This window comes from Zootoca vivipara, chromosome 8 (genome assembly GCF_963506605.1).
Source record: "Zootoca vivipara chromosome 8, rZooViv1.1, whole genome shotgun sequence".
NCBI classification, from domain to species: domain Eukaryota; kingdom Metazoa; phylum Chordata; class Lepidosauria; order Squamata; family Lacertidae; genus Zootoca; species Zootoca vivipara.
Window position 1 is genome coordinate 70980642 of NC_083283.1, and position 24892 is coordinate 71005533.

Here is a 24892-nt window from a genome sequence, read left to right on the forward strand (position 1 = left end):
TGTAAACCAAATCATTAATTATTAATTCTTTCCAGGCTTCTCATAGTCTGGACCTCTTGAAGAATGTCTCATGTCTCTTTCCTGCCTTCTTCTGTTGTTCTCCTATTTTCCACATTCTGATTTTATCGCTTTAAAGTTCTCCGTCCCTGGCTATGCGATTCTCAATCATATCCAAAATCATATATCCTTTCATCCATCGAGTACAGCTTTATTTGTAAATATATATTTTTCCAACTGTCTATTTGCCAGCGCAGCTTTTCCTGAATTCATTCCAATCTTCCAATACGGGCTGTTATCCAAGTCTTCGTTTAAAGTTTAATGATGCAGCAACTACCATGTTGTTAAATTGTTAAGTTATTCCCATTACTATTATTACTATTATTACTATTATTATTATTATTATTATTATTAGATGTGAGAACGGGTCCTTTGGGAGAGGAAGCCAGACTAGAAGCAGAGTTGGAACATCATCTATAACTTGTCACCTTCAGGCTACTTTATTATGAGCCCACCTTGTGGAAGCACAGATATTAACAGCAGAGACATGTTTGATGTTTTATCGTGTTTTTAAATCCAGCCAGATGGGTGGGGGGGGGGAGAAGAAGAAGAAGAAGAAGAAGAAGAAGAAGAAGAAGAAGAAGAAGAAGAAGAAGAAGAAGAAGAAGAAGAAGAAGAAGAAGAAGAAGAAGAAGAAGAAGATTAGGGAAAAGGACTGGCTTTTTTGCCCTCAAAAATGTTGACACATAATCCAATATGAGTGGCTTCATGGTTTTATGGCATCACAAGGAATAGACTGGCTGGGATCACATTGAGAAGAAACAAGGAGGTGGTGTGTTGAATCAGTAAAAGGTAAAGAATTGCAAGGAAGGACACTGTAAAAATGTGGGGGTGGGCTTTTTGAGACAGTTACCTTGGGAGTAAAGACATCTGCCACATTTTGGTAAAATCACCCCTTTTAAAAAAACAACACCAAAAGGAGTCGTTTTCACAGCATGTCAAAATGTTCACGTAAAGTTTTTAGGTGAGGGATGATTCATGCATGGCACCTTGAGTTCACTGGAGGAAAGGAGGAGTATATTTTTAAAAATAAAATAAATAAATACGCAGCGAAGCCCTAATTTGTCCCCTTTTTCAGACATACAGTACTAGTAAATGTTGTTATCTAACATTTAGCATTTGCTCCATGCTACCTACTGACATTCACCGGTATGTCTGAAAGGGAAGGGGGAATTAGGGCTGTGACAATTTTGCAAGATATCCTGGGGGATCAACATTCATATACTGTATGAGTCTTAGCATTCACCATATCCAGGGCATTCACTGTAACATATACGTCACAAACAGATATATCACAAATTATGGCAGAAATGTTCATTGTCATGACTGTAGCTCATCCAGTTTCTTTGCCTGCACTGGCAAATGAAGGGTCAGGCAGTATCTCCCAGGGGACCAGAATTGCCCTAGCAGCTCTCAGTCCTTGAGCCTTTTTTCTGTTGCAGGTGTGCCATATTTCCTAAATTCAGTGCTCGCTAGCTCCCAGTCCTGAGCTGCAGTAGCTGTTGCTTGAAGAGGCTGCTTTGACCTCATGCAACGGAGAGAAAGTGTGCAGGTCTGGTGCCTTTATGAAACAGAGGCAGAATAAGCATTGCTGGAAACGCCTGTAGTTTCTGCAGAAGTTCACATGGCTGGCTCTGTCTGTGGAGAATTTACAAAAAAAACGAGGACTGTTTCATTCCGAGCTTCGGGTAAATGGAGGGAAACGATTTGAGGAGGCGGACTGCTCAGGTATGTCTGTATGACTGATGCAACTTGGAGTTAAAGGAAACAGAGAGAGTATGGCAAGTGGTTGTGTGTCCTTGAGGAAAAGTGGTTGCAATTTCTGTCTTGCTTTTTTAAAGAAAAGACCAAGATTTTGAGATGTCTGTTGTAAGGTGTGGAGCCAGCACGACTTAATAAGTAGGAACTGTGTTTTGATGTGGTGTATTCCCACCCCCCCACCCCCACCCCCACCCCCACCCCGTTCCCTCAGATATTTTTCCTCTTTCAATTGGACTTTTTGAAGTATACCAATTCACGACACTTCAGTTGTAGCATTTACAGTACCGGTATGTGTTTGTAGCTTGCTCCTTGTGGTGAATAGCTTTACAGGCAAGCTTTGCTTATCAGTTACAAGTAAATTTCACCGCCTTTCCTCCGTGAAGCTTAGGGCAGAGTATGTGACTGTTTCAATGTTATAGTCGCACAAATGTCACCCTGTCTCCTATGAGCTGGTTGGGCTGTGAGATAGTAGCTTGTCTAAGACCATCCCACTGTGTTGTGTGGTTGAATTTGAACTCAAGTCCTCCTACTGCAAATCCTAAAGTACAATCTGTAATGTTTACTCAGAGGTAAGTACCACTGTGTTAAATTATAATTACTTCTGAATAAGGGGAGGATTTCAGGCACAAACTCTTTGCTATACACACAGTGGGTTTCCCATACTCGAATCCTTTACAGTGTTTACTCCCAGACAGAAGTTTCAGTAAATTCCATGGCATTTACTCTCGGGTAAGTGTGTGGATTTCAGCCTCACCCGACTATTTCGTTGCTGCTGCTGCTGCTGCTGCTGTTTGTCAAGCATCAACTATGGCTAGCATCTTCAGACAAATACAGCATTTTTGCTTGTGGTATTCCCGCAGTCCTTCAAGCAGTTGTAACATTCTATTTGACAAGGGTGATGTCCCTACCTCACCCCGGAACAGCGCAAACCAGTGACGCCTCACCATGTAGCTATGACTTCTATATAATTGCAATGGCAGAATGTGTTCTTACGTTTCAGGCGCTTCAGCATGGGAGGACAAGAAATGCATATTAAGGAACAGCCCAGCTGTCCTCTGGTCAGCAATTAGAAGGCCACTCTGAGAATTGGATGGGGATGTTCAAAGCCAAGATAGCAAACTGACCTCCAAAGGCAGCTTTTTGAGATAGTCCTGTTGCGACAGTTGTGATTCTTGCATACCCTATTATTGCCTTTGCTATGACTCCCCGTTCCTGGTGGGTACTGGTATAGGGACTTCCAGTTGCTAATCACTAATCTATAGGTCACTTATGGCCCATGTGACAAATAATCTCAGATCTGTTCTCTTTTGACTTACAGGATAAAGGGCAGAATTGATTCTTGTTCATTCATTCATTCATTCATTCATTCATTCATTCATTCAGAGGGCCTCTAGGGATATACATTTGTTTGTTTGTTTGTTTGTTTGTTTGTTGTTCTGGCAAGTCTACTGTCTTCGTAGAGGCTTATCATTTAATAGGCGTTGTTTCTTTTTTTGTGAGCCATACAGATATTACTGTGAGCTCTTATGGACAGGATCTGAAATATAACACATACGCCAACAAATTAAATTATTAAAATATGTATGTAGCCAATTTAATTATTTGGTGGTGTGGAGCAAAATACAGTATTACTTCACAGGCTACCTTATTGTTTGGAAAATTCCCTCCATCGTAAGTGGACACTTGAACCAATTCTCATATTTTGAAGAGGGGTTTTATTATTATTATTATTATTATTTAAAATCCTTGTGGCACAGAGTGGATGGAGCAACACTGACATCCTTTGGCTTACGCTTAGGGGAGTGTTTGCAGTATCTGCCCCAAAAGTGTCGTGGAGTCTGTGCAATTTTTCCCCCTCTCTCCCACTGCTGAAGGTTCGGGTTCAGTGGGATCCGAGAAGGGATTGTGCTGAGTCCAATTTGTTGCATTAGGGAGCATCAACTGTTACAGATTTAATCTGCGCAAAGGATTACATCTGCAGAATGGAAAGCTACAGGGCGGTGATCCCAGTAAATGTTACCAAACACAATGTGATGCTAGAGATCAGCTGGAACAAAACAAAAAACAAAAACCGCTGGACCCCAAAGAGGTCGGAATAACTCAAGTTTGTTCGGTGCGTGGGGTTTTTTTTATGGGCAGTTGCTGCCAGAAAGGCGTCCGGTACAACTCGGGGGGGGGGGGAAGCAAACTCATCCTAACATAGCTGAGGATGAGCAGCAGATAAACCCCGACCAGGCAGTTAAAGAGTGTGTGTGAATTGGAAACACCAATTTCTTCGATATCATCTCTGAGAGGGCTGTAATTTAATTTGAGAGGTGGGGGTGGGGGGTCTGTTGGATTTGACATGACAAGTGCCGCAGTCTCTCTCTCTCTCTCTCTCTCTCTCTCTCTCTCTCTCTCGGTGAAGAGGGAGGAAAATTAGATATCTAATGAGGAAGTGGGGGGTGAGGGGGGGGGCGGCGGTTAAAAACAAACCAGCAAGAAAAAGCCCAGGAGTGGCGATGCTGTGATTGTGTATTATTACAGCAAGCGGAATAGATGAACTGATTACCTTGGACTTGAAGCAGAAGAGTGCTATTCTGTCAGGAGCAAGAGGAGGGAGTCTTCCATAGAAAGCCCTCCTTTCTTTCTTCCCCTCCCACCACATTCACTTGCAAATCACTGTGAGCCTGGAAAAGCCTTCTCTTCCTTCCAGTCTGTGTAACCTTCCCATGGCAAGTGCTGCGGCTCCATCAGCAGAACCTCTCTCTCTCTCTCTCTCTCTCTCTCTCTCTCTCTCTCTCTCTCTCTCTCTCTCTCTCTCTCTCTCTCTCTCTCTCTCTCTCTCTCTCTCTCTCTCTCTCTCTCTCTCTCTCTCTCTCTCCTCCCCTGTGTGGTGGCTTTTTTTCTTTTTCTTTTTTTTAATCAGGCGCTCTGAATGAAAACCAGTCAGAGAGGAGAGGGAGAGAGCGAGAGCGAATGCTCCCCCCTCGCCCCTCCTTTCCCTGCTGTCCAGAGTTAAGTGATGCTCGGAGAATAAGCCTGAATTAAATTCAAGTAGGATCAGTCTTGTGGGGGGGAGAGAAATAGGAGAAAACCGCTAAAACAAAGAGGAAGGAAGGAAGCTATTGCAATTATTCCACGGCTTTGCATAGGTTGTTGGACGCTCCTTCATTCGCGGCAGAAAGGTAGGAACGCTCTTGCTCCTGGCTTTTATTATGTGTGTGTGAGAGAGAGTTTGTTAACAGCAGCAGTATGTTTTATTGTGACAACAGCAGAGATCTGAAAGATGTAACTTTTTCCAGGATTGTATGATGGTCGTAAGAGAGAACTTATGTCTATATATACATATATAGGTAGAATTGCACATATACCGTATATATATATATATATATATATCTGCAATTCTAGGTGGGCTGCGTTTCTACCTGCTCAAGAATGACAGAGCTATGCAGTTTGCAAAGCCGGTTCATTAATTGCCAAGCTAGATTCAGAGCAACATATAATTCCTGACCACACACACACACACACACACACACTGCCCACCGGCATTTTGCTGTTGTGAAGGAATTGGTAGGAGGGCAAGCAGGAGGAAGATAAATTCTGTGTGCACTTGAAAAGCTTAATCTCTCACAAGGGTGACTATCATGGTCAGAGCTTCAATTGCAAACACACAAGCCAGGTTTTGCAGAATCCTTGCACGAAGGATAATGGATTTCTTTCCCCATCCATAACACTTTCATAGTTTTCCTCCTCCTCCTGAATAATATCTCGCTGTGTAGTGTGACACACACACACAAACACACACAGTGCGAATCCTGCTTCAGGCTGCTCCTTGTAGACAGTGGGGATGGATTGATGCACATGGGCTAAACTTATACGACTGTCTTGATGTCTTGTAGGATACGCAGAGAATGCTAAGCGTGTGTACCCATCCCGCTTTGTGTACTTGAGAAAGAGTAGAGCAGTGTGTGTGTGTGTGTGTGTGTGTGTGTGTGAGAGAGAGAGAGAGAGAGAGAGAGAGAGAGAGAGAGAGAGAGAGAGGGACAGTGCGTTAAGTGGGAATACAGGCAGCAGTTGTGCGACTTTTTACTGTCGCTGCTGCAATAAAATCCATATTTGATGTGGTGTTAAATTAATGCAGCATGCTGCAAGTCCCCATCCTGACAAGTCCCCATTGTCAGCTGCTCTTACGGCTGCGCTGCAAAAATTAGCAGCAAGCGAACGTGCGACATGGTGCCAGATGTAGCCACCTAAACCTAACAGGGCTTTTAGCATAAAGGGTGCCACCGACCGCACGTGTGATCTGTGACAAACGGCAGCCAGAGGAACCTGACCTATCATCTTTGTTTGCTTGCACACAAATGGAGCCATTTCCTCCTGTCCTTGTCTTTCACTCTGGTAAAGAAGAGAGAGAGAGAGAGGAGCATCTGTGTTGTTCAAAACTGCACATCCATTACTTCCAAGATGCTTGGAGGGGCATTATTTTGATTCTCCCTGTGTGCCATACTGAGAGAGGCGGGAGGGAGGAAGGAGCATTTACTTCATTTTTTGTGACAGCTGGCTTCCTATGCATATCTGGCCAAATTTTGGCTTGGGGTTCAGTACCAAATTTCCAAATGATCTCCTTTCAGAAATGTTTTGTTCTTGAGAGCTGCTCCTCAGCACTCTTGCATATCGCCGTGCATGCTAATATGCTTTCATCTGAAATACCTTCCTCTGCTGTGATTGGTTTTTTTTTCCTTTTAATGTTTCAAAGGCAAATTGCATGAGAGCGAAAGAAAAGGTGGATGTAAAAGCTGGCTGAGAGTAAAGAATGAGTGAGAGAAGTTGTCTACCCTGAGGAGAAGAGACTCCTCTAGATTCATGCCATCAGTGTGGCTGGGTGAGGAGAGAGATGCTCTGTTTTGGAACATAATCAAATTACCTGGTTCTAGCTCTGCAAACTCCTCAATTTCAAGCCCTGCCCTGATGAAGGAATCTGATTTACTGTGCAATGTGTTTTGGTGAGGGTGGGTGACTGTTCCATAATGCAATGCCTCTCTTTTGTGATTTTAGTTGGTTCTGAGTATCAATGTGGCATTTAAATAGATGGATTTAATTTTATTAGAGGCTCAATGTCACAACAAATGACGTCACTTACACTGTTTTCATTTTATGTTTGTCATACCATATGATTGATTTTGGGGGAGTAACTATGGGGGAGAATACAGCTTTTGCTGCTTGCTTTGCACTCATTTTACGTTGCCATGTCTGTCTCCAATTTAGGCTGGTAACTTTGGGTGGAACAGATTAGTCTTAAAGGGATAGCCCTTTACTTGTAGCTATCATGATATGCAGAATGTTCTGTGTGGGCATACTTAAGCAATGTTTGACACTGTATTGATTTTTATTCGGAGTCGCAGTCATTTGTTACTTCAAAAATATGCAGGAATCTTCCCAGTACAGGAATACATAGCTTAAAAAGGGTTCGGGTGCCAAAAACAGAATTGCAATTTTTTAAAATTGATACACTACACATAGTGCCATGGTCCCTAGATGAGCATCATTTCTCTTGTATTATATCGTCCAAAGTAATTTGTTGTTAAAGTTAAAAGCAATCCAGGGAGCTCTCCAATGAACATGGCTATTAAACAAAGACTATATTGTTTCATCTTTCTCATTAAAGAACTCAGTACCGAAGACAGAGAAGGTTAATTTGAAAATGGTAAGCATTTCTGGCACTCAGAAAGTCATTTCCTGACCTCAACGTGATATCTTAGGGAAATAGATGCTGAGGGTCTCTCTCTCTCTCTCTTCCTCTGCAATACTTGCTCAGATGACTAATTGTCTAGATATTTTTGATTAAAAATGGGTTTTTTATTTTAAAAAAACCATCCCATATAATGCCACTAGGCTGCAGCAGTAGCTCACAAGGGTCAGTAAAGGGTTGGATGACTGCTTGAGCAAGTGATAACAAAGTGACATGCCTTCTATCACTGTATTAAGTACTGTCCATTTGCCAATTGATTCATTGTCAGTGGCTGAAATATTCTGCCCACTCTCCTCACTGGACTCCTCCACAAGTTCTGGCTTCTATGTAACACCAATGTTGGCCCAGATGACCTGGATAAAGCAACAGAGGGAAGAGACGGAGACATCCAGAAGTGAGAACAACTTATGCAACATACATCTCAGCTATAAAATTTCCACTGTAGATGCACCAGAGTCTTTCTTATTTAATAGGTGACAGGGAGACTGGTTCACATCTTAGTTAATGCTGCAGAAAGACCAGATTTTGAACAAGAAACCATCAGGTGAAGGACTCTTTATGGCTGATCTGAAAACTTTACAAGTGACATGTAGGATTTAATCCATTGTGGATCTCTACACTGGAGACCAAAGAATTCCACACAAGGTGCATCATGGTAGCATTGAAGCAGGAAGCAGAAGCGAGTCCTTCCAGTTTCCATGCTTTGGGGACAACATCTCAAAGTGGAGTCACACATCTGCTGCAAGCTATCTTTGCGTCGCAGGCCTCCTCATGGGAGAGACGCACGATTTGCCCCTTTGCACATCTCCCTCTTCTTGCTTTGTCACTTCCACATAATGTTCAAAGCAATCCATCAGGATACTCTGTACAATGTGGTGCAGTTGATACAACTGAAAAGGCAGAACAGGTGATGAATAGAATCATAGACTTGTAGGGTTGGAAGAGACCACGAGTGCCTCACCCCCTGTGATGAAGGAATTGCTTGCCCAATGTGGCACTCGAACCCACCACCCTGTGATTAAGAGTCTCATGCTCTTCTGTCACCCCACTTGCCATGTATTCTCTGATCAGTCACTCAGGTTTGATGTCAGAGGTTAACTTTGGACAGTACTGAAGCTAATGATGCTAAGAGTTCCATCTTGCAGGGCCTTCTCGGTCATGACTCCCTGAATGTGGAATTCCCTCCATTGGAGTCATATGGACTCCCCCCTCTGATAACATTTCACCAGTTGAAGACCTGTTTATTCTGCTTGGGCACTGAGGGCTCATCATCTGCTGTTGTGTGACTATGCAATCCCCTGCTGTTGGCTGTTTAGGGAAGCTTTTAATGTTTCACGAATTACTGTATTTTAATATTTTGATTTATTTTATTTTAGCATTTTAATATTTTGTTGGAAGCCGCCCAGCATGGCTGGGGAAACCCAGCCAGATGGGCAGGGTATAAATAATAAATTATTATTATTATTATTATTATTATTATTATTATTATTGGCTATCTCTATGTTATTATTATTTTATGGTGCTTTTTGTTGGTCGTCTATTCTGTATTCTGACTCTGTGGCACCCTGGGAAGTTCAGTTGAAAAAGATGGTCTAAAAATACGAGTGATATATAGTGTTAGTCAGAGAAGACCAACTGAAATCAACGGACTTAAGTTGTTGATGATTTTGTTGGATATCATCCATGATAAAGCAAAAATAAATGCATTCACATGCAACATGTCAACATACATGGGCTTCCCCCAAAACACATTTGAAAACTCTTCCTATCACTCTATCATATCCATTTGTACCTGGGCTTTCATCTCAGAATTAAAGATGTGCTTTAGTACTTTCAGGAATAAATACAAGATAGACACACATGCTCCCAAGTGTATAATACTGGGTCCCCAAACTATGGCCCCCGGACCGGATGCGGCCCAATTGGCCTCCCAATCCGGCCCGCGACAACCCCCGCCGCCCGCTGCCGCCGCCGTAAGCTCTTACAGCGCGCAGCACGGTGGCGATATTCAAAATCGGCAAAAAATCGCCGAAAATCCTTTGTGTGCATGCGTATGGGCCTCTCCCGACCCAGAAGTGGTCATTTCCGATGCACTTCCGGGTCGGGGGAGGCCCATACACATGCGCACAAGCAATTTTCGGCAATTTTTTCCCGCCCGTGTGCGTGTGCGCATGTGCACGGGTGCGCACTCCCCCGCCCTCCGGGCGGCTGTGCGCACACTCCCCTGCCCTCCGTCCCGCCGCGCAGTCGGCGCGGCGGGCACCGGCCCGAAGCCTGGTAAGTCTGGGGATCCCTGGTATAATATATACTTTGCCACTGTTGAGAAGTACACAATTTGTGGACTCCAAGGGTCTTCTTTGTAGCCTGCACAAATTCTGCCTCCCATTTGAAAGGCATTCCTTATAACTTGAACATACAATAGTAAAGAAATTGCAGGGTTTCTTTTTGCTGAACTTGTTTCCCACCACAAGATTAAGCATCTCAAAAATATAGCTCATCCTTTAACGAATGAATTCGCTAAACAGGCCAATGAAATGATGGACAGAAGAAATCTTAAGAATGAGACCTCTGAACCCATAAATTGTGTTGGTTTTACATGGTCTTATATGTTTCCGTACTATTGCACGGCACGCCCCCAAAATGCATGCCACATCACTGGGGGCAGCGCGCTTGCTCTCCGCCCCCGTGACGGAGCATGAAGCTCCGCCGCTGAAGGGGATTGTTTTGGGTGAGAACCCATTTATTTTCCCTCAGAGACTATTGAGCATCTAAAAAATAGAGTTCATAGGTGTATTTTGTTTGTTGGTAAATTTGGCCCTGAATTAGGCTTCTTATGCTTTAGCACATTTGCTAATCCATGGAGGTCCACCCTTCTTTTCACTGTGTGTCTGCCCTAAACACAATTCAGGGGAATCGATTCATTGCAAACAGTATTACCTGCAAGTAAATGTGCTTTGGAGTACAGCCATTTTTGTTGAGAAGTCTTTTAAATCAAGGCCTATTGAACCATTTACACTGCCTCACATACTTCTAATCAGTTTCAGATATGTTTAGTTGCCAAAGTTCTGAACCTAGATCTTCCTAGAAACCGTAGGATTAGGAAAATGCAGGGAAATGGAGGTGGAGTTTTTGGAGGAAGCTATGGCAATTCAGTTGTTTTTAGACAGTCTACAATGTGTGCTTCTATGCTCCTTATTCCACCTGAAATACTGGTTTAACCAGGTTCAGACTCTTTTGTTGTCATGATTGTCAACTGAGGTACCTGGAACCTAGAACTTTGTAAGTAAGCTTATTTATCTGCAACAAAGAATGACCAAACAGAACCAAATGATAGCTGAACCATTCTGATTTTGTAATGTAGGTGTTCCTATCCCTTACGCCACTCAAACCCCCATAGACTTTTTGTTAAAATGGCAGTAGACTTTGGGAAGCATGGTTTAGATCGATTGATTATTCCTTCTTTAATATAACACATATAATTATAGTAAGAACACTCCTGTTCATACAGTATTCCTTCAGACTACTGAGGAACAGAACACATTTCAATTGTATCCCTATTTTCTTTCTGTTTTTCTGTTTCCGTTTTTTAAAAGGCCCACAATCCCTTATACTGGCACAGCAGGGGCTGGGGTCTGTCCTAGTCCTCTTCTACATGTGAATAACTTTTTGTTTGTTTTGTGTTTTAATGCATGGGAGCATTTGAAATGCAGCCCCCCCCCCCCTGCATTGCAAATAGGTATTATTCACAAGGGGCCCTATATCAGATGATTATTCCGACTGTATAAATTGGCCAGGCTAAGGCTTAACTCTTATGAGAGTGGCATGCATGGCTGGCAATCCCATCCCCCCCCCCCAGAGATACAGTGTTGCAATAAACCATGCAGGAGGGAAAGGGATAATAAGGGATGAATCACTCCAACCTCACCTGCCGATTCTACCTCTGATGTTTCTACAGTCCTGTCCTGTCCTGTCTGTGCTTTCTACATTATCTTGTTGCTAAACAGGCATGAGATGGAACCATCTCCCATACCAAGAATTGGGTCTGAGTCAGCTGTTAAGTTTCATTCCAAGTACTCGCATATTCTGTTTCTTTAATTTACAATCTGCATCCATTTCTGGTATCTTGCTAGAAGCAGCTCTTCTCTCCCCCCCCCTTTTTTTTAAATGCCTCCCAGGACTGTATGTGGAATAGATTCTTGTGCATTCAGTTGATAAGGAAGAATTGTGTGCTGCAGGTGGCACGAGTGCGGGAAGTATCTTTTGAGATATTGCTTCGCTTGCTCTAGCAGAGTGGATGAGATTGGGGAAGCAGCTTCTGAACTAAAGGCTGCTAGTTGGCAGTGTGTAATATTTTCTCAGCACCAGTAGCTTGAGTCAAGGGAATATAAAACATGGGGTGGGTGGGGGAATTGCTTCTACATATATGCTTTCCCCCACCTACCCAGCAACATGCTACTGTCTTTCTGAACTTTCCTTGTTGCCAACCTAAACTTTATACTTTCTCTCCTTTTTGTGTGTGCAGTGCACATAAATCAAAATATGAAAAGAAAATGGTTGCTGCAAAAGCAGCCCATGAAAAAAAAAGAAAAGAAATCCTATCAGGAAATGAAACGGCCAAAAATCTTCCAGGTTTTGCTAGTGCTCAAAAGATAAAGGACTTTTTTTGGGTTGTGTTTTGAAGAACAAAGAAGTCGTTGCACCATTTTGGATTCTATGCATTTTTATATCACTATATATGCATTATTATTATTTTTTGCTATTATGATTTTATCACTGGCCACGTAGTTTGCTACAGGTTGACTGTATTGCATTCATCCTATCTTGGTGCTTTGTGTCACCCTATAAACAATATAGAATATCTCTCTTCAGTGTGCCTAGACTGCATGATTTTAAAATTGAAGCAGCCTTATAATATTTGCAGATGTTATAACACTTGAGCTTTTAAGTCATAAATTGTTGGTGACAATGCAGTCCTCCCTCTTGGGGGCGAAGCATTCAAAATATGTTGAATAACATGACACTTGTTTCAGTTTGCATATGCATAACACTTCTGTCCTGATTTCATCCTAAGCATTAGCATTGCATATGAGAGTCTCTGTTAATTAAATGGACATTTTAATAGTTATGACCCAATCCTTTAATTAATAGATTTTTAATAATAATAATAATAATGAATAGTTATGACCCAATCCTAATTGTAAACATGAATACATCCTATCATCTGTTTTGCAAATCGGGTTATAGGGTGTTCATATTATTTTACTATGTTTACTGCAAAAATACTCCACCGGGGACCATTTATGACCATCTTCCCACTACATATTACATGCTATCATTTGTCATCAGCACCTACCACTCTGGGGCATATCTAGCCAAAGTTAAGCACATTTAACTCCCACTTATATGCAGACTAGGGTTGGATCTAGGCTGGATCCCGACACATCAAAGAAGCGTTTCAGTTAAACGCATTGTAAACTTTGTATGAGAAATCGGGTTGGCAAAAGCAGAACTCCACAGCGCCATCTGGTGTCATTGTGTTAGAATGCCTAAAACAACACATATAAAATTCTTTTTCTTTGCCAATGTAGCTGGGTCCTAGGAGTATAATGTCATGAAACATATCACGTAGTTCATCCCATTGGTGTGGGACAGAGGAAGTGCTTTTCTCCAGGGGGGGTACTCAAGGGTACGCAGTACCGACACCGTTGTTGTTGTTGTTGTTGTTGTTGTTGTTGTTGTTGTTGTTGTTGTTAAAAAGCATGGCACTTACTGTAACAACTTCTTGGCTAGTACTGGCACCTATTTTTCTAGGGAAAAAGCACTGGATAGAGGCACTGATAGAGGAGGCTCTGAAAACCCACGTCATACATCAACTAAAACTAGGAACCGGTTTACAAAATACAAATTTGGTTGATGCTCTTTAGGGAATGACTTTGTGGGTCAGTCTGCAAGAGGTTACCCTATGGCGGCAGGGGGTGGGAGGAAAAACACCATATTCATCAGGGGTTCTGCCTGTGTTCGTTTTTGCAAAACTAGAAGAGTTTTCCCACAACGGGTGTGTCACAGTGGGAGGTGCTAGTTCCCGGCAAAGTAAAAAAAATGCATTGTACAGAAGGAAAGCTTGTTCTATTTCATATGCCTAGTGCCACATTTTACAGTGGCCATTAACTGAATCCTTCCACTCCTCTTTCAGCTCTTTGTCACATATGCGCTGTGCCTATCACCCACTACCCCTCTGTGAAGGTGTATATCAAACTCTGGTTGGGCACAGCGGTGAGACTTTACAGAGCAGCAGAGATGCTCTGCAACGTCCATCTTTTGCATTTTTGACTTATGATTTTGCTGATATGTCCATTTGGTCCCTTTTCAGGTGGGTGGCCTATCTATCACAGGCTGGATCGTATTTCTGCCGCCAAATGGGCCAATGGCGGCAGGAATAAGGGGGCGTTCCCCTGGGTGCAGGGCCAACTGACCAATTGCAGCCCTTGGCGCTGTGCCCAGGGGAAGTTTAAATGCCCGGATGGCAGGACCTTTCAGCCTTTTCTCTCGCTGTGCCGGTTCTTCCACCCACCCTCCTTCAGATTAGGGTTTTTATGGATGCTTTGACCTTGCTATGGAAAATGTCGGTCGCCTAGCCTTCTCAGAGTCAAGGAGGAATTTTCCCCTCTTGGTTAATTGGCACCACCAATTGGGTTTCACCAATAGCAATCATCACAACTTTGTAAGGTGCATAGGCATTAGGTAAGCCTAGTCTTGGTTGGAGGGGCGGCTGTAGCCTCTGCCTGCCCCTCCACGGCTAAGAGTATCATGTTAAAAGGTTCCAGGAGGAGTAGCTTCTGTCCGATGCCCAGGTGGAGGCTAGGGCCATACTATTCATCCAATGGGAACCTCTCAGGGGACGCGCCAATTTGAAATAGGTCATAGGGTGTGTTCCCCACACAGCTTCATCCCTAGAAACCTTCCCAGTGGACAGGCAGGAGTGAAATGTACAGTTGCTTACCACAATGCCTATGGCCAAACCTCACATCTGTAACCAATAAAGTTGTGGCCTTATTTGAACCCAAAACCAGTATCTTGTGTGGTGTCTAGTTATTTACTTATTGGGGAACAGGGTGTGCTCACGCAAACACATTTGAGTCATTACTTGATGCCGCCTTTATCAACAAATGGGAAGTGTCCTTTTGGCCATTGATGTTTAGAACTTATCTGCTGTTCTCCTGAAGGGGTCCCATTTTTTTCCTCATTTTTTATGGTTTCCATACATTGCTCATTCCCTCTCCCACACACAATCCAGTTCTTCTTTGCTTTATAAACAGGTCATGTTTTGAATTCTCCTTTAAATGGGACTAAGTGAAACTTTGGTGGCAACCATACTTGATTTGTGGGCTGAAATTGCCTTGGTTGATAATAGGTTGTTCAGGCCTCTCTCGGATTATCAAACCTAAATGTTCACATTGCTGGCATTTTACCTTTGATAACCTGGTTCCCTTCAGATATTTGGTGCTCTTCCTGTTTGCCCCAGCCAGCATGGCCATACAGGTTGTGACTATTGGGAGTTATAATCCAAAACACTTGGAGGGCACCGGGTTGGTGAAGGCTGCAAACTATGCAGGCTCTTTCTCTTGCTTAGCTATTCTAATGCTAGCTTGCATGCAGTCATTTTATGCATCAACTGGGTCACTGCATGCATTTGTGGAATGGCCTGCAAACTGGATTCCAGAAGGTTGGATGTAGTTTAATTAGAATGCCTAATTCACTGAGAAAGAAATGGGAGTGCCTGATCACCTCATCTGTCTCCTGAGAAATCTCTATGTGGGACAAGAAGCTACAGTTAGAACTGGATATGGAACAACTGATTGGTTCAAAATTGGGAAAGGAGTACGACAAGGTTGTATATTGTCTCCCTGCTTATTTAACTTATATGCAGAATTCATCATGCGAAAGGCTGGACTAGATGAATCCCAAGCCGGAATTAAGATTGCCGGAAGAAATATCAACAACCTCAGATATGCAGATGACACAACCTTGATGGCAGAAAGCGAGGAGGAATTAAAGAACCTTTTAATGAGGGTGAAAGAGGAGAGCGCAAAATATGGTCTGAAGCTCAACATCAAAAAAACCAAGATCATGGCCACTGGTCCCATCACCTCCTGGCAAATAGAAGGGGAAGAAATGGAGGCAGTGAGAGATTTTACTTTCTTGGGCTCCTTGATCACTGCAGATGGTGACAGCAGTCACGAAATTAAAAGACGCCTGCTTCTTGGGAGAAAAGCAATGACAAACCTAGACAGCATCTTAAAAAGCAGAGACATCACTTTGCCGACAAAGGTCCGTATAGTTAAAGCTATGGTTTTCCCAGTAGTGATGTATGGAAGTGAGAGCTGGACCATAAAGAAGGCTGATCGTCGAAGAATTGATGCTTTTGAATTATGGTGCTGGAGGAGACTCTTGAGAGTCCCATGGACTGCTAGAAGATCAAACCTATCTATTCTTAAGGAAATCAGCCCTGAGTGCTCCCTGGAAGGACAGATCGTGAAGCTGAGGCTCCAATACTTTGGCCACCTCATGAGAAGAGAAGAATCCTTGGAAAAGACCCTGATGTTGGGAAAGATTGAGGGCACTAGGAGAAGGGGACGACAGAGGACGAGATGGTTGGACAGTGTTCTCGAAGCTACGAACATGAGTTTGACCAAACTGCGGGAGGCAGTGCAAGACAGGAGTGCCTGGCGTGCTATGGTCCATGGGGTCACGAAGAGTCGGACACGACTAAACGACTAAACAACAACAAACAACAAATTCACTGAGATGAGCTAAATTGCACACTGCAACTTGTTATTGTTAACTGCATTATTTTTAGATGGTGTGCTCTTATGAAAGGATTGGAAGTGAAAATATCAGATGAAAAATTACTATCTTTTTTCCCTCTAGTCTTATAATTCTGCAGTATGGTAGGTTGTTAGATTTATCAGCAATATACCTTGGTTTCAAAGGCTTTTTTTCTGATCCAAGGCAAGCAAAGTGAACTTTCAGTAACTGGGACTCTATATCTATATCTGTCAATCTATTTGCATGTATAAAAGAGCATTTTGCTCCTGTGGATGTGCAATGGGCTCAAATGGCACTTTTGCAAACCAGGATTTTCTTCAGAGTCATAATAATCCACCTATCTTCTTAAAACCTTACAATTCTTGTTGGTTCATGTGTTTACTGGGCCCTGTAATTCTCTTTCCACAGCAGAGGATAGAGCCGATGTTCCTTCCTCCACAACACTACAAAACATATTGTGTGTGTGTGTTAATTTCCTTTTGCAAAATATTTTCAAATATGTAAAAACATGTAACGTGCCATTTTGAAAGGTTAAAAAAGAATCATGTTTCTTCTTAACAGATGCAGAGAAAAAGGAAGGGAGAAAAAGACAGAGTAAAACATCTGTTGTCTCTCAACATTTATTCTCCAGGTGTAGTAGTAATATTAATTTCCATCTGTCTGCAAACTGTTGCCAGTCGGACCTCTTCATGCACTAGCTTCCAGGTGAACTGCTTGTTTGTCCAAGGTGGGAAGGGACTCATCCTTTTTGCCACCATAGTAGGAGTAATACAGTCATACCTTGGTTCTTGAATGCTTTGACACTCGTACGTTTTGGCTCCAGGATGTCGCAAACCTGGAAGTTAGTGTTCTGGTTTGCAGACATTTTTTGGAAGCCGAACATCTGATGCAGCTTCTGCTTGACTGCAGGAAACTCCTGCAGCAAATCAGAAGCCGCGCCTTGGTTTTCGAACAGTTTCGGGAGTTGAAACTAACCATGTGCTGTTACCCAAGTTTGTCCTATAATTTACAACTGGTGGGGTCTCCAGGAACCTATGAGCTTCGGTTAGGATAACATGATAAGCCATACCTTGGATCTTAGCAAAAAGACTGTGATCTCCTCTCCTGGAGACCACAATTTCATGTATTTGCATGGTTCAGCTTTTGATGATGTGTGAAACAGGCCTATTAAATCTTCTCCTCTCATATTCCAGGCATTACATTATGTTCCCACCTCCTACCTGGTTGCAAGTTTTCCCCATTCCATGCCCTTGAGTTATTATGGGACTGGCTTTTTAAAGCTTTTTACCCTACAGACTGTTCTTTTGTTGTTGGGGGTGGGTGGGCAATTGTGTTTATCCTGACTCTGCCACTACTTCTCTCTTGTGTATCCATTGTATGGCTATAGAAGTACAACTCTGAGAAAACCTGAATCAATATTAGTATGCAGACTTTAAAACTTGCTTTTTATTCAGATAGTAAAGTATTTATATACTGACATATCTTCAAATCATTGGGGCAGTGTACAACAACACAAAAACATTTAAAAGCAATACAAAGCGGTAGATAAAATAACTGGCTATCTGAGGGGAGTTTTGAAAGATGACATAGGCCTGTTGCAATTTAATATTTAATATATACTAGAACAGGGCTTTGAACCTTGTTTCGAATGTTGCCTCCCCTACAGAAACTTGAAATTGCACCCCTGCTGGTGGCACAGGGCATTGCAGCAGCCATGTGGAGAGTCACGGTATAGGAGAGAGACATCATAGCTAAAATAGTCCTTGCTCTCTGGAGCAAGTTCTAGTTAAATGTACACCTATTGCAGTTTTATAGCCTTATGCCCTTCGACTTTTTTTGGGGGGGGAATCCTCCTCTGATGGAGAATGTGCTACATAGCTGTCCATTAATGCTAATCTCCAGTTGGTGACAAAATGCAAGCATAAATTTTAAAGGACTTTGGCGGGGGAAGAGAGAGAGAGAGACTAATGGATACATGGGGAATGAAATCCTTCATTTTCTTTTCTGTAAGTCATAGGCCAGATCTACTTTTCTGGAGATTAGCTCTGACTATGAATATCTATTGCAGGTAGAGTTAATTCTTTTTTAAAAAAACCAAAAAACCTGAGAGCATTAATACTTACATAGACATAGATTTAGATTATGCACAATTTTGACATGTTCTTCTTTGCCTTAACTGGCCTTAGATGAGCTTACTGCTTAAAATAGACTGAACAGAATATTATGGTATGGGAACTAGGTGGGGGAAGATGCAAAGGTGATCCTGACTATGGGTATTTAGGTGGATTTATGCAATAAGCTACCAACAGGGTGACAGTGTTTTTTAGGAGCCAGTGTGTCATACCCAAACATTTCAAACTGTGTGAAATTTAAATGCATCCTCGTAGCTTCTTGGGATTGCCACTGAAGGTGCGCTCACTTGGCACAACCCTATAACATGAGCATGTATTTGCAAGCATCTGCTTGTCACATGCCTACTTTTCACTTTCAGGTGCATCACCAAGGCATTCCCCCCCCCCCTCCATGCTTTACTGATGGCATGGCAGCTGCTGCAGCACTGCCAATTTTTTCGCTTCCAATGTTCTTGAAATTGGGATGCTGACATAAAGAGAAGTCACAACTTGAAGTCCGACTTGGCCAGGTTCACAGTGATGCTGCTGAGATATGAAGTCCTGAGCGACTTGCGACCTGGTTATCAGAGAGAATGCATTGCTCCTTACAATCCTGTCCCTTCAGTTTTACCCTGGGGAGGTCACTTCAGTGCTGCAAATGCAGCAGTTTGACTTCACCCTTGAAGGTGTACTCCATTGTCTCTCAAGACAGACAACTAGAGATCATAACTTCCTTGTTCTTCAATTATCTGCACATGTATATCTTGTGGCAATTGGGGGGGGGGCATTATTTGCTGTGGCATCACCTCACCCCTGAAGGATGACAGGCTTCAATCTTAGTTGTATTTCAGGGCTTGTTGAAGACCTATATAGCCAACGAAACACCTGCTGATTTAAATGTCCAGTTTTAAGTGATTTTTACTCAGTTGTACCTTGATTTTTGAACAGTCCAGTTCTTGAACGTTTTGGCTGCCGAACAATCGAAACCCGGAAGTGACTGTTCCAGTTTTTGAACGTTTTTTTGGAAACCAAACATGCATTGGGGCTTCCGCCGTTTCCGATTGGCTGCAGGAGCTTCCTGCAGCCAATCGGAATCCTCACTATGGTTTTTGAATGCTTTGGAAGTCGAATGGACTTCCGGAACGGATTCCACTCGACTTCCAAGGTACAACTGTGTTGATATGCTTTCTTCTTTGGAGTGTCGCTATAATTTTAGTTCCTTGTTTTCCTAATGTACCTTGTACACTGACCAGGAATTTTATAATGAAGGGCAGCAAATAAATATTTGAAATCAATCAACCATATCACTGAACTACATGATCTCTCAAATTTGCCAGCTAGCTTTTCACACAAATACACAAACACACAACTCACTCCACACAATCTCTGAGCAAATTAAGATGATGGGTGGCTGGGAGTCTTACTACGGTACAACTATGTTCTTTATCATGCATAGCAGCATTGTAAATTATAAAAGTTTTACTTTCTTTTTTTTAAAGGAAGAGAAGACACATAAGATTTGAGACCCAGTGCAAAAGCTTCTAACAGTACCTTTGCATCTAATTTTCTGTGCAGGATTACAACCGTGAATCTTTTTCAGCTTTTACAAATACGCTGGTTCAAAGGAGAATGATTTATGCATATATTTCTCTTAAGGAGTGCCTGCCTCCACACTCAGAGAGACTTTTCTGCAGAGCCCTGAGAAATAAGAATTGAAAACTGAATGATGATCTGAAGTACTGTAGAAATAATCCTATTAAAGGTTTGCTACCTATACATATTCCGACTAATTCAGAAGTCTGTGCTTTGAGTAACAGAGATCAGGATGGCAAAGCCGGTTTAAATTAGATAGAAGAGAAAGATCATGTGGCTAAGATTACAAAACTGCATTTGTCTGTAGCCTTAAATTATGTTTGTGGTGCAGCCAGATGCTTGAACCCCTTCATGTTTTTTCAGTCCTAGGAATACCATAAAACAGGGCGTATCGAGATGTGGAAGCCTTGTGTTTACAACAAAAAGTGGTTCTTAAACAACCCCCCCCCCCAATAGCCTTGTACTTTTCAAAGCCCAGATCCAATGACAAGGAGCTCCTGCTTATGTGCAAGCCAGTTGCTTTTTTTTTTTGATGTATTGGAAATAATTTTGTTTAACATTGCTATGGATACTTAACCCTTTATTTACCAAAATATTGTAGGGATTGTGATGCAGTTCCAAGGAAGGAGGATATTGCTGTAATGTGTGAGTGTGTAAATAAGACAATTCTAAATTATCACTGGGTTATAGAAGTTGCAATTTGTCTTTTTCTGTGTCTCGTCATAGGATAACAACACTAGCTGAATTCTCATTTAAATTAATCCTTTTTTTCAAAAGTAACTTACCTTTAAGCTAATGTTACATTATCTGGCTACCCTTGAAACCTCTCCCTTGACCATTTCCCATACATACCACGGTTTAACAATTGAAGCCCTTCGTTCAAAAGTCTTACTGTTTCTCTGAGCACACACACAAAAGGGAAACATTAAGCATGTTAAATGAATCTAAATTAGGCATTATAGTGGCATGTCAGAGCAGGCAGGGTTATGTTAATAATGTATTGACCCACCTGAAGGTGAACAGTAGAGTTTCCTGATGAAATTCCCATCAAGGTCTCTTTCTTTGCTTCCTCCTTCAAGGTTTATGATTTTAAATCCTTTGGTGCCATCTTGTGGTCTGCATAACAGTTTTTGAGAGGAACATGTTTTGAGGAGTATTTAACTACCGTATCTAATTCTTTTTCTTTTTTAAAGTCATCTGTAACATATCATAGGACGGAAGATGTGTCATATTGAAAAAATTCCAAAAATATGAAATAACTAAGATGATGAATCCAGGAAATATATAGAAATCGATAGGAGTCTCTCAGGCCTGATTCAAGTGCCATCTTTGTGATGTGTTCGCCTCTCATTGTGGTAGGCTCCCACATGGCCTCTGTATCACTTGACTTTTTGCATCACCTGGATTGTCAGAGTTGCATAGGCAATGCCCACAACAATGGCAGCAAAAAGCGCCAGAGTGGGACCAGTGGACTGGGGAATACTTGCATGATTTCACTGACAATGGAATGATAAAGGAGTCATTTTGGACTCACAGCTATCCATGGAGGCGCAGGTCAATTCTGTGTCCAGGGCAGCCGTCTACCAGCTCCATCTGGTGCATAGGCTTAGATCCTACCTGCCTGCAGACTGTCTCACCAGAGTGAAGCATGTTCTAGTTATCTGCCACTTGGACTACTGCAATGCGCTCTACGTGGGACTACCTTTGAAGGTGACCCATCCGGAATGCGGCAGCTAGACTGGTGACTGAGAGTGGCCACCGAGACCATATAATACCAGTTCTGAAAAATCTTAATTGTTTTCGAGCAGGGACCCAGGTGGCGCTGTGGGTTAAACCACAGAGTATAGGCTTGCTGATCAGAAGGTTGGCGGTTCGAATCCCTGCAACGGGGTGAGCTCCCGTTGCTCGGTCCCAGCTCCTGCCCACCTAGCAGTTCGAAAGCACATCAAAGTGCAAGTAGATAAATAGGGACCGCTCTGGCGGGAAGGTAAACGGCGTTTCCATGTGCTGCTCTGGTTCGCCAGAAGCAGCTTTGTCATGCTGGCCACATGACCCAGAAGCTGTCTGCGGACAAACTCCGGCTCCCTCAGCCTATAGAGCGAGATGAGCACCGCAACCCCAGAGTTGGACACGACTGGACCTGATGGTCAGGGGCCCCTTTACCTTTACCTTTATGTTTCCGAGCACAATTCAAAGTGTTGATGCTGACCTTTAAGGCCCTAAAGTGAGGTTACAGAGAACCAGGCAGAGGGCCTTTTTGGTAGTGGCGCCCTCCCATCAGATGTCAAGGAAATAAACAACTATCTGACTTTTAGAAGACATCTGAAGGCAGACCTGTTTAGTTTTTAATGTTTGATGTGTTATCGTGTTTTTAATTTTCTATGGGAGCCTCCCAGAATGGCTGGGGAAACCCAGCCAGATGGGCGGGGTATAAATAATTAAATATTATTATTATTATTATTATTATTATTATTATTATTATTATTATTATTATATTTGATGTGAGAACCAGTCCTTGGGGAGAGGAAGCCAGATGAGAAGCAGAGTTGGAACATCATCTATAACTTGTCACCTTCAGGCTTCTTTGTTATGAGCGCACCTTGTTGAAGTGCAGGTATTAAACAGCAGAGACTGAGTTTTGTTTTTAGCACTATTTTAAATGTAGCTACTTATTATTAGGAGAATGACCTCCAAAGGGGATGTGTTTCGTGTAGCTCCTCAACGTCACTGAGCCTCCATTTTGATGGAAATTCTGAATGATTGTTTGGAGGCAATTCAGGTTGCGATGAGGGTGAGCAAGTTGAATTATAATCCAGACAAGATGGGGATACTGTTGGTTGAGAATCCTGCCTGAATGGATGGATGGGTGTGTTTTGAATGGCGTTACAGGTCCCCTAAAAAACCAGGTACTCAGCTCCTGGGTCCAGTGTTACCTTTGGATGCTCAGACCCATGCTGAGAGCTCATTTCTGCAGACCTAGATGGACTAGATGCAATTCCTTAGTTAAGATCCAGACTGGACTGCTCACAATGCCATCTATATGGGACTGACTTTGAAGGAAACTGATACAAAATGCAGCTTCCAGGGTGGCAATAGGGTGGAGGCAATTCAACTGCGTTGAACCCACCCTGTGCCAATTGCATTGGTTACCAATTCATTTTCAGGCTTCCCTTAAAGTGCTGATAATAACCTTTGAAGTAGAGATGCTAGTGAAGTTCTCTCAAGCCAGGCTTGGAAATAATAATAATAATAATAATAATAATAATAATAATAATAATAATAATTTTGCAGAGCAGGGGGTTAAAATGCAATCTGAAGAAGTGCCCCCTGCTGCTAATACCTCCTTTGTCCCTAAATCCATCCTTGTCAACCCCAACCCTCTACACCAGGCATCCCCAAACTCCAACCCTCCAGATGTTTTGGACTACAATTCCCATCTTCCCTGACCACTAGTCCTGTTAGTTAGGGATCATGGGAGTTGTAGGCCAAAATATCTGGAGGGCCGCTGTTTGGGGATGCCTGCTCTACACCCCTTCCCTTTTTCTTAAATCAGTGATAGCAGAGCCAGAACCAAAGTGTGTTCCCTTTCCTCTGGAAAGATCCGGTTGGTATGTTCCAGGGACAAGGCCTTCCTGTAATTAAATACAACTCCCTCAATAGACATGGAAAACACTGTATGTGTGTCCTATCTCTGGATCATTGTAGGAAGCAACTGCTGAGGCAATCCCTCTTGCGGAAACCTTTTCATTCTCTGCTCCTAATAATGGCCATTATTATTATTATTATTATTATTATTATTATTATTATTAACATCATTAAACATTGATGACTCCTCAGATTCTGAAACAAAATCTCCAGTCCAGAGCAGAAGATATAATGCTTTTTGATGATATTTTTACTTTTGATGTTATAGGAATGATGCTAGTACAGTGGTACCTCGGTTATCAAACAAAATCCATTCTGGAAGCCCATTCGGCTTCCGAAATGTTCAAAAACCAAGGCGCACCTTCCCATTGATTGCAAGAGCTTCTTGCACTCAGTGGATGCCATGTTGCACGTTTGGGTTCCGAAAAATGTTCGAAAACAGAAGCATTTACTTCCGGGTTTTTGGCGTTCAAGAACCGAAACATATGGCAACAGAGGCATTCGGGAACCGAGGTTCCCCTCTATACACTAATTACATTTTTATGGCCACAATCTGTAATTGGCTATATTACAATAGTCCTACTGATTTTAATATGATTGATCTCATAAATCCGTATGAAGAAGTTAAAGCTTGGGAGAAAAGGACATCCTAATTGCTTTATCTTAATTGCGGATAAGAGTGTTTTACAATTGGTTTGCCTGCTTGGTCCTTATCTTTAGCAATAGGCCTATGCAGTGTATAATGCAGGACTCATAATTATGTTCATAAGAACATAAGAAGAGGCATGCTGGGTTAAGCCAGAGGCCCATTTCCTTGCAACAGTGGACGGCCAGGTACTCATGAGAAGCCTACAAACCATGCATGCTCCTTCTGGTCTCATCTCACTACAGAAGTTTGCAAGAAGTTTCCACACCAGGTGGAAAATGTCAACTGATCTTAATTAGGCTAGTGGGAGAATATGAATCTGAAACATGAGTTCCAGTCCCAGAGCTAAAATTTGAATTTCTAAACTCATGCTCTCTCAAAAACCTAGTGATAAATAGTTATATAGATTAGATTGCAAACCTTCAGTGTGGGGATCACTGAACTTTTGTGCTTGTAGTATATTATGATGCACAGACTAAATAACTGTAGTATACAATTTTTTAAAAAAAGTTACAGAAGGTA

General features: G+C 42.3%; 1 protein-coding gene across 2 annotated transcripts in view; it reads left to right on the forward strand.

The window, feature by feature from the left end:
- Positions 1–4529: 4529 nt before the first annotated feature.
- Positions 4530–24892, forward strand: part of CDH10 (cadherin 10) — a 130891-nt gene continuing 110528 nt past the window's right edge. For both annotated transcript variants that reach the window (XM_035125727.2, XM_035125731.2), the window contains exon 1: positions 4530–4985. The gene's annotated coding sequence lies outside the window, so the exon portion shown is untranslated. The remainder of the gene's footprint in view (positions 4986–24892) is intronic.